The 9,577-nt window shown below is 56.4% G+C and overlaps 1 long non-coding RNA gene across 1 annotated transcript; it reads right to left on the bottom strand.

Moving 5' to 3' along the window:
* Window positions 1-3,329: 3,329 nt before the first annotated feature.
* Window positions 3,330-7,116, bottom strand: LOC309452808. The gene is made up of 3 exons (XR_014186631.1): window positions 7,008-7,116; window positions 4,711-4,882; window positions 3,330-3,600 (listed from the first exon to the last, which is right to left on the bottom strand). It is a non-coding gene; the product is annotated as an uncharacterized lncRNA (long non-coding RNA).
* Window positions 7,117-9,577: the final 2,461 nt, after the last annotated feature.

Here is a 9,577-nt window from a genome sequence, read left to right as displayed (position 1 = left end):
AAAACCTCAAAAAGCCCCGTTTAAATATAATAATTTAAATTAATAAGGGCTCTAAAACCCTGATTGGGACTCACAATCCTGGGAAAAGCCCCAAATCCCCCCGAGCTTTGAACTTTAACTCTCCCGATAAACCCTCAATAAACAGATTTGAAAGGCGCCTTTTGGCACAAATCGGCACCAAAATACCCAAAAAGTACGTAAAAGAACTTTTAAAAGCCGAATTGCTGAGAAAAGCCCCGACCCGGCTCCGCTTCCAACACAACGATTCGAACCGTTAAAGCGGCTCCGGGAGCCTTAACCGCCCCCCCCCCAACCCGCGGCTTTAAAACCCCAATTTCCATCAAAACCCCCAAACACAGCCCAGCCCGCCGCTCGCTCATTAACCCGCCGAGCCGCAGTTAACACCCGCACGGTAATTACCGCCCCAGCCCCCAATTAACACCCGCACGGTAATTACCGCCCTAACCCCCAATTAACCCCCGCACGGTAATTACCGCCCTAACCCCCAATTAACACCCGCACGATAATTACCGCCCTAACCCCCCCGTTACCCGATTCCGGCCGCTCTCGGGTTTCCCGCCGCGGGGGGGGGGGGGGGGGGTGGGGGGTTGCTCAGCCGGTTCGTCAGCGCTGAGGAGCTCGCGCAGCCGCTGCCGCCTCCACGTGTCTGCTCCTGCGCGCGCTGCGCCGCCCCCTTTATCACCTCGTTGTCCCGCCCGGTCCCGCCCCCCGCCCGCCCTCCGGCCAATGGACGAGCGGCGCCCTCGGCCGCGCTGCCCAATCAGCGCTTCGTTGCTATGGGCGAACGTCGGCGGGAAAACGGCGACCAATCAGCGCCTTTTCTACCTCAGGAGCGCTAGCGAATCAGCGCCGGTTACTGGGAGGGAGAAATTCGGCAGTAAGGCAGTGACCAATCAGCGCCTTTTTCTCACCCCCTCGGAGAACCCCACGTGGGGATGAGCCAATGGGCGTCTTCCGTGGCTGACACCGTCAGCCAATCAGCGAGCGCCTCCTCCCTCCCTCGGTATAAAATAGCGAATGCGAGCAGAAGAGGGAGACAAGATGGCGGCAGAGCAGACGTCATGGCGGCGTGCGGCGGCGATTGAGGAGGAAGGCGGAGAGTCGGGGCTGAGCGGAAAACCGGCGGCTCCTCCGGCCGCGGCGGCTCCTCCGGCAGCGACAGCAGCAGCGATCGGGGGATGTGGGGGCGGGAACCGGCGGCTTCTCCGGCCGCGGCAGCAGCAGCGATCGGGGATGTGGGGGGGGCGGGAACCGGCGGCTCCTCCGGCCGCGGCAGCAGCAGCGATCGGGGGATGTGGGGGGGGGGGCGGGAACCGGCGGCTTCTCCGGCCGCGGCAGCAGCAGCGATCGGGGGATGTGGGGGCGGGAACCGGCGGCTTCTCCGGCCGCGGCCAGGACGTGGCTTCACCGGCACCGGGGGCGCGAGCCCGCGCGCTGCGGGGCTGCGGGCGGGTGCGGGGCCGGGGCTCCGGGGGTCCCGAGCGGCGGCCGTGGGGCGGGAGGGGCGGCTGTGGTGATAACCTGCGGGGCACTGAAGTGGCTGCTGTGGGGGCTCTTCAGAGGCGTGTCTGGAGCTTATGGGGCAGGAACGGGGCTGCTGTAGCGGTACCTGTGGGGCAGCCATAGGGCTGCTATGGAGTTACTTTGGGGTCACCTGGGGGAGGGGGGCGGGCGGCGCGCGCAGCTGAGTGTGGCCCCACCCACGGGGGTGGGGTCAGTGCTGAGGGGCGGGGACTGGGAGGACACGCCCATTGGGAGGTCTGCCTGGGGGTGGAGCCTCCTTGTGTCACGCCCCCATAGGAGGAGCCTCTTGGGGTAGGGGGAGGGGCACGCCCGAAGGGGTCGTAGCTTAGGAAGGGAGGGGTGGAGCCGAGATAAGGGTGGGCCCTGTACAGCACGTGCTCTGAGGGGGCGTGGTTTAGCAGGGGCTGAGTTTGGGGGTGGAGCTGGGGGCGGGGCCACGATGCATCATGCTGCTGGGGGTGGGCGCGATGAAAGGGGAGGGGTCTGTAAGGGACACGCGCCTCCGGGAGGGCACAGACGGGCAGGGGCGGAGCTTGGACGGGGTGGAGTTGGGGGTGTGGCTTTCTCAGACCACGCCCCTGGAGGGAGAGGCCAGACTGGACAGCACATGAAAAATTAAAATTACCTGTTGTTAACCACATCGAGTTTGCTGACTTTTATTTTAACTCAGAGGTAATTAATACTGGTCATGTTTTTGCACAACCCCAGAAAAGCTGTGGTTAAATTCAGACTGTCATAACTCACTGTTTTCTAATTTTATTTTACATCTAAATATCTTTTACTGTTCTGTTGGGAATCATTACTGCCTGGGAACTTTTTAACACCTCTATTTATAAACAGCCACTATTCAGTGGTTCCTTTTTACTTCTCTTTAAAAAAAAAGTAACGTTTTGACTCCGTTTGGTTCTGAGCTTTGTTGCCTCCAATCTCATGGCTCTGTTATAATTTAAATACTAAACGCTCCCCATTACTTTCCAATGCTGTTTAAAATCTGAAGCTTCCTTACTTTGTTTCCTCTGCAGTCATTCGTGCCTGCAGTTTATTTCATAACGGTTGTGCAAATGGAGCCACCAATGACTCCACATTAGTTTCCTGCCTTTACCATTTCAAAGGAATTCCAAACAATGTGGTTTTTAAACTAGGAGTCAGATTGGGAATAACTGCTGCCTAGTTCACCAAGAAGTAATAGCTGAAATTAAATTCAGTTATTGCTCACGCCTAAATAATTTCATTTATTTACACTTTAACATTTTTATCATTACATTACTACCAGCCGGATTAACTAGCACACATTATTTTTTATTATAAACTAGAGATTTTTTCTCCACAGGTATTACTTCCAATTAGTGCTCCAGTATTTATATTCCACTCTTTTAAATGTTACTACATCAATTGGAGATAATTACTGTCTGCAGAGTTTTGAGTAACAGCTAGAGTAGATGACAGGCATTATTTACTCCCAAAGACTCTTCTGGTTACTCTTATTTACGTTTTCATTCTAAATGTCTTACAGTAAGTAAGTAGTTACAACAATAAAACACCAGGGCCTTGGCATTTCCAGGAAAACCCACCGCAGCGCCTCGACGCGTCCAGAGATCGTCGGTGCCGGCTCCGCCAACGACGCGCCCAACCAGCCCCACGGCTGGGTGCCGGCTCACCACGCTTCGGGTGCCGGCTCTGCAGGTGCTGAGACATTCAAGATTGGTTTTGTATATTTTGGATTATTTTCTCTATTCTTATCAGTAGCATTAGTAAAACATTGTTAATATTTCCAGCTCTCTTCTCTCTGTCCTTCTCCCCCTCCCGATCGCCTGTCAGAAAAGGAAAACAGCCCCAGCGGGCAGCTCATTACTTTAAAATGCCATTCACATACGTACATACCAGAGCCCCCAAACCCGGGGGTCAGCGCCCCGAACAGCCGCAGCCACGTCCCACAGGCCGGCAGCCGCCCCCCGGCACGCTGGGGACGGACGACGGTGCCGCGTCTCCCGCTCCGGCGCTGCTCCCCCCACCGGGGCTGGGGGTCTGCTGAGCATGGGGCGGTCACAGCTCCCCCTGAAACACAGCAATTCCACAGGAGAGTTCTTGAAACATAGCCCCTCGTTTTGCACGTTTCCAGAAAGCATTTCTTATGTCAACTGCCTGATGACAGGCTTGTCTTTTGTAACTTAATCACACTATACATTAATTTAGCAGCTTCTCTTGAATTCCCCCCCTTGCAATATACTTGCAAATTCTTTGGCAGTACAAATCTACGAAATATTATCACCTCGTGCTGTGGTACAGCACAAGTATTTGTTACCCGCCTGCAGTGCCAAACAGAACACTGCAGCATAATGTAAGTCAAAATGGCTCGCATCAAAATCAGAGTCATAAGATCAACGCTGACAGAGCTCTGAAGCCGCAGCTCCTGCCGGTTCTGACGGTTCTTTCTTATCTGGCACCTCTGATTGCTTGTGTTTCTTATCTGGCACCTCTGGCTGCCTCGGGGCAAACAGCGTCTCTGCCCCCTGGCCGTGCGCTGCAGTACCCGAGTTTCGCCACAGGGCGGCAGCACTGAGGCGCGCCGCGGCACCGCATTGGGGAGGCCGGGTGCAGCACCGCGCTTTGTCCACAGGACGGCGACACTGAGACCCGCCGCGGCACAAATGGCATTTCTGTCCCCCCAGAAATCCTGGGTCCCCCCAGAAATCCCGGGTCCCTCCGGAACTCCTGGGTCCCCTCCTGAACTCCTGGGTCCCCTCCGGAACTCCTGGGGGAAAAAAACATGCCCCTCGCGGTGGGGGGCTGTGCTGGTTTTGTTACAAAACAAGCTTCTCTTTTAGTGAATTTGCCTGTCAGCTAAAGCTTCATATTAGCTGCATTTTCCTGGAGAACCAGATACGTGTTGTGGTAAACAGAGCAATGGAATGCTAACTTGTTGCTAAGGACACATTCACATCTTGCAAGAGGGGCAACAAGAAACAGGTGACCGAGAAACTGACCGACTGTGTATAACATCCCATTCACGTGAATACTTCATATAAAAGTGGGAGATCATGAGGATCTTGTCCTCTTTGCCCTTTTTCGTCCCTTCTGCTTATGGCGACATTAGGCGAGTAAGCTTGTGAGGGGGCCAGAGGCAAAGGGACGTGCCCTGAGGAGAACAAATCGAAAGGTTCTTACCTCTGAGAACCCCGCGGGTCACACGGCGTCTCTGCGCCGGCACCTGCCCCCGGCCGGCTGGCGCCTCCTGCTCCTCTGCACTCCTCCAGATGCCCTCCTCAGCTTTAATGGGTTTTCCTTTCCCCGAAATATTACTAGACATTTTTGATGGTGACAGCCATGACTCAGATACCTCAGTAGAGAAAAGGAAGTTCCATTTATTTGATGTGTGCTTGCATTTTTCAGCTCAGAATTTAAAAATGCTAATAGAGAGCTTGGCCCTCAATATACTTTTTAACGGAAATTATGTGAATATACTACATATTAGAGCAGCCTCTTGACATCAGGAAGGAGACCTGTCTTAACAGTTATGCTGCTGAAGAACATTAAATGAACAATATACATCTTGTCCTGTTAAAGGGCTTTACAGAAGACCATAATAAAGTTTTCTGTGAGATGTGGCTCTGGGCTGGTTCAGACCATCTCTTCCCCAGTCCATCTCTCCTTTAAGTACCAGAAATAAGCTTCCACACGGACAAGGGGTGGTTTAGGAAAAGTAAACAGACTAGGAGGCATTTATATGAAAAGCACTTAAATTATCTAATCTCTGTAGCTCATTTAAGGACTGCTAGGGGAAGAGAAGGTAGAGATAAAGAAACTTAATGAGGTCAGGCCAAAAAATCAACACATGATCAGCAATCAAATGCTTGCTAACTGCTGCCTGGTCACTGTAAGTGATGAGTTTGACAGTTTCTCAAGAAGGGAGACCATTACAAAAATAGTAAGAATGTTCCACTAAAAAAAACCCCACTGAGCCAGTATTAAAGCCATAGTAAACAGTGAAAGCCTAGTAAAGCACTGTTAGTCATTGCTAAAGTATCGCTAAGCAACCCTTTAGCCTCCTCAGGACTGGATCAGCTTAATCACAGCAATAACTCACAGCCCCTCAGCCCTGCTTGCAAGGTTTAGTTTGAAGGGCTGTGTAATTTCCTCTGACACTCAGTGAGAGTTGCCACTCCAACTCCCAGCCCCTACAGGACTGCAGATCCCAGGGGTTCCAGAAGCCAGGCTGCAGGACACAGCAGCCAACTCATCCTAAAAGACACACAATGTTAATTCATCCTCACACTTCACTTCTTTGCTGGTTGATAATCAGCAGCTGATACCCATTTCAGTACTGATTTAAAGGAGCTCAGCCTTGTTCTTGCCCAAAGCTAGACTAGCTGCAGTCAAGATTTCTGCTAAAACTGGATTTAACTCCAGTAAAAGACTGAAACCAGGGAACTCCTGGGCACAGACCTCATTGGACTATTGCTCTGAGGTGACAGCTTACTGCTAGGCATTGCTACCATTTCCCATCTTTATTTTGTATGCCATTTACATCTGTACCATCTCAGCAGGACCTCCAGAGTGGTCCTTCCCTGTATATTAGTAATAAATCACCCACCACAGTGAATTCAACCAGGGTGCCAGCCCACTTGGTCTAGTCTCTAAAGCAAGCTCCAAAGAAAGACAAAAGGAATAAGTGACTTGACCATCACCAACCTGATGTGAAACCCAATGGGATGAGAGGTCAATTAGAGAAGAGCACTAATAAACTGATACTTCAAAAAAAGCCAAGGAGCCTGAGAAAAACAAGTTAAGCAAGTCTTGCAGGTATCCCTAGTGCTGCCCACCCTGTGGTCCCAGGCGCTGGGGAAGCAGCATCCGGCAACACATCCACTTTCCCAGACTGCAGCCAACAACACGGGGAGTTCCCAGACACCTTCCCAGCCTTTCTTTGCCTCCATCTGAACGTCATTCTCAGATTAGCATAGCTACACTAACAACCAAGCTCCTCAGCCTACACAGTGCTTTGACAAAGGTACAGCCACTTTCATCTCCAGTCTGACACATGTGGTTTGTCACCAGCTAGACCCACAGCGTGGTTTTAACGAGCCGTGAGGATTTACTCCTGTAGTTATCTGCTTCCCTTGGCAAGGTGATCATTTCCCGTGAACCAGAATTACTTGTTCACTCCAAAAGTTTAAGTCCATGCCACAAGAGACATATTTGCTCACAGTAATTTTTATAACAGGAAAATAAAGAGATGGGGGGCAGTATTGCTTTTTAGTGAAATCAGCGTGACAGCTACAGAAATACATACTCAGATATTGCGCCTTTGTCAGAATTACCATTTCAGAGCAGGAAAGAGGCGCCATAGAAGTCAGAAACCATTATATATTATCTTTGCTTGAGGAAGATCCCCAAAAATTCATGCCCTGTCATAGAGCTTGATGTCTGAGGCAGATGGGGCCAGCTCATGTACTCTTACTCACATGGATGAAGAAATGCTCTCCCACCAACACGACGGTCTGGGGGAACTCCTCCCTAATTTAAACAATTCAACTCCCAGCTCACGAAGAAAGAGTTCCTTTCTTTACTTCCTGAAAAGACAATGCACATAAGCAACATACAAGGTGGTTTAGCTTCATTACAGCGACTGCTCCAGATGCTCCCTGAGGGAAACCAGGGTGAACCAAGATGGCCGACAGCGCCCGCTGCTGCCCGCTGACCTCATCGCTGACGTCATCGCCATCGGCCAATCGGAGCTGCCCGGCCACCACCTGCCACGCCCGCAGCTCCGCCCGGGGGCCCGAGGGGCTGGGGGGGGACAGGGGGGACAATGGGGGAGGGGGGCGAGGAGGGACAGGGTGACAATGGGGAGGGGAGCGGGGGGGTCTGGGTGTTCACGGGCTCGGGGGGCCCAACAGGGGTCTACGTGGCCCAAGAAGGTTTCAGGTGGCCCAGTAGGGTTCTGGGTGGTCCAACCAGGTTCTAGGGCTCCCAGCCGGGTTCTAGGTGGCCCAAGGGGGTTCAAGGGATCCCGGTGATGCTCTAGGTAGCCCAATAAGGTCCCAGGTGGCCCAAAGAGGGTCTGGTGGCCCAAGGAGGTTCTAGGGGGCCCAATGACATTATAGGTGGCCCAGTGATGCTCTAGGTGGCCCAGGGAGGTTCCCGGGCTCTCCCAAGGCCCCAGGGGGTTCCCCAGCCCCCCCACAACCCCCAGAATCACCCTATGAAGCAGTGAGCGGCCGACAGGACCCACCGGGGGGCCGACAGGACCCACCGGGGGGCCACCAGGGTCCCCCCGCAGAAGTGCTGCCGGGTCCAGCCCCCCCAGACTCCTGGGTCCATCCCCCCAGAAACCCGGGTCCCCCCTGGGACACCTGGGTTCCCCCTCCCGGACGCCTGGGTCCCCTTAGCGGAGGGTCCCCCGGGCTCCTGGGTTCCCCCCACACGCCTGGGTCCAGCTCCCCAGAAACCGGGGTCCATCCCCCAGACACCCGGGTCCATCCCCCCCAGACACCCGGGTCCATCCCCCAGACACCCGGGTCCATCCCCCCAGACACCCGGGTCCATCCCCCCAGACACCCGGGTCCATCCCCCAGACACCCGGGTCCATCCCCCCCAGACACCCGGGTCCATCCCCCCCAGACACCCGGGTCCATCCCCCCCAGACACCCGGGTCCATCCCCCCAGACACCCGGGTCCATCCCCCCCAGACACCCGGGTCCATCCCCCCAGACACCCGGGTCCATCCCCCCCAGACACCTGGGTCCATCCCCCCCAGACACCCGGGTCCATCCCCCAGACACCCGGGTCCATCCCCCAGACACCCGGGTCCATCCCCCCCAGACACCCGGGTCCATCCCCCAGACACCCGGGTCCATCCCCCCAGACACCCGGGTCCATCCCACCAGACACCCGGGTCCATCCCCCCAGACACCCGGGTCCATCCCCAGACACCCGGGTCCATCCCCCAGACACCCGGGTCCATCCCCCCCCAGACACCCGGGTCCATCCCCCAGACACCCGGGTCCATCCCCCCCAGACACCCGGGTCCATCCCCCAGACACCCGGGTCCATCCCCCAGACACCCGGGTCCATCCCCCCCCAGACACCCGGGTCCATCCCCCCAGACACCCGGGTCCAGCCCCCCAGAAACCCGGGTCCAGCCCCCCAGAAACCGGGGTCCATCCCCCCAGACACCCGGGTCCATCCCCCCCAGACACCCGGGTCCATCCCCCAGACACCCGGGTCCATCCCCCCCAGACACCCGGGTCCATCCCCCAGACACCCGGGTCCATCCCCCCAGACACCCGGGTCCATCCCCCAGACACCCGGGTCCATCCCGGGACACCCGGGTCCATCCCCCCAGACACCCGGGTCCAGCCCCCCAGACACCCGGGTCCATCCCCCCCCAGACACCTGGGTCCATCCCCCAGACACCCGGGTCCATCCCCCCCAGACACCCGGGTCCATCCCCCAGACACCCGGGTCCATCCCCCAGACACCCGGGTCCATCCCCCCCCAGACACCCGGGTCCATCCCCCCCCAGACACCCGGGTCCATCCCCCCAGACACCCGGGTCCAGCCCCCAGACACCCGGGTCCATCCCCCCAGACACCTGGGTTCAGCCCCCCAGAAACCCGGGTCCCCCCGGGACACCTGGGTTCTCCCTCCCGGACGCCTGGGTCCCTCTCCCTGGACGCCTGGGTCCCCTTAGTGGAGGGTCCCCCGGACTCCTGGGTTCACCCCGCACACATGGGTCCATCCCCCCAGAAACCCGGGTCCCCCCCGGGACACCTGGGTTCCCCTCCCGGACGCCTGGGTCCCTTTGGAGACGGTCCCCCGGATGCCTGGGTCCGTTGTTCCTCCCCCTCCCGTTTCAACTGTCCTGGGGGTTGTTGCGACAGCAGGGTGGGGGATGGGGGTCCCTCCCGGACGCCTGGGTCCCCTCCCGAACTCCTGGGTCCCCCCGGACCCCTGGGTCCCCCCGGAATGGCTGTGGGAGGAGCCAAGGGGCTGCTCATGAATAAGCAGAGTCTCATTTGCATGTTTCTCA

The sequence above is a fragment of the Streptopelia decaocto genome (assembly GCF_964273445.1).
Source record: "Streptopelia decaocto genome assembly, contig: HAP1_SCAFFOLD_487, whole genome shotgun sequence".
NCBI lineage: Eukaryota > Metazoa > Chordata > Aves > Columbiformes > Columbidae > Streptopelia > Streptopelia decaocto.
Note: the sequence above shows the minus strand (reverse complement) of the source record. Positions and strands in the feature narration are given on the sequence as shown.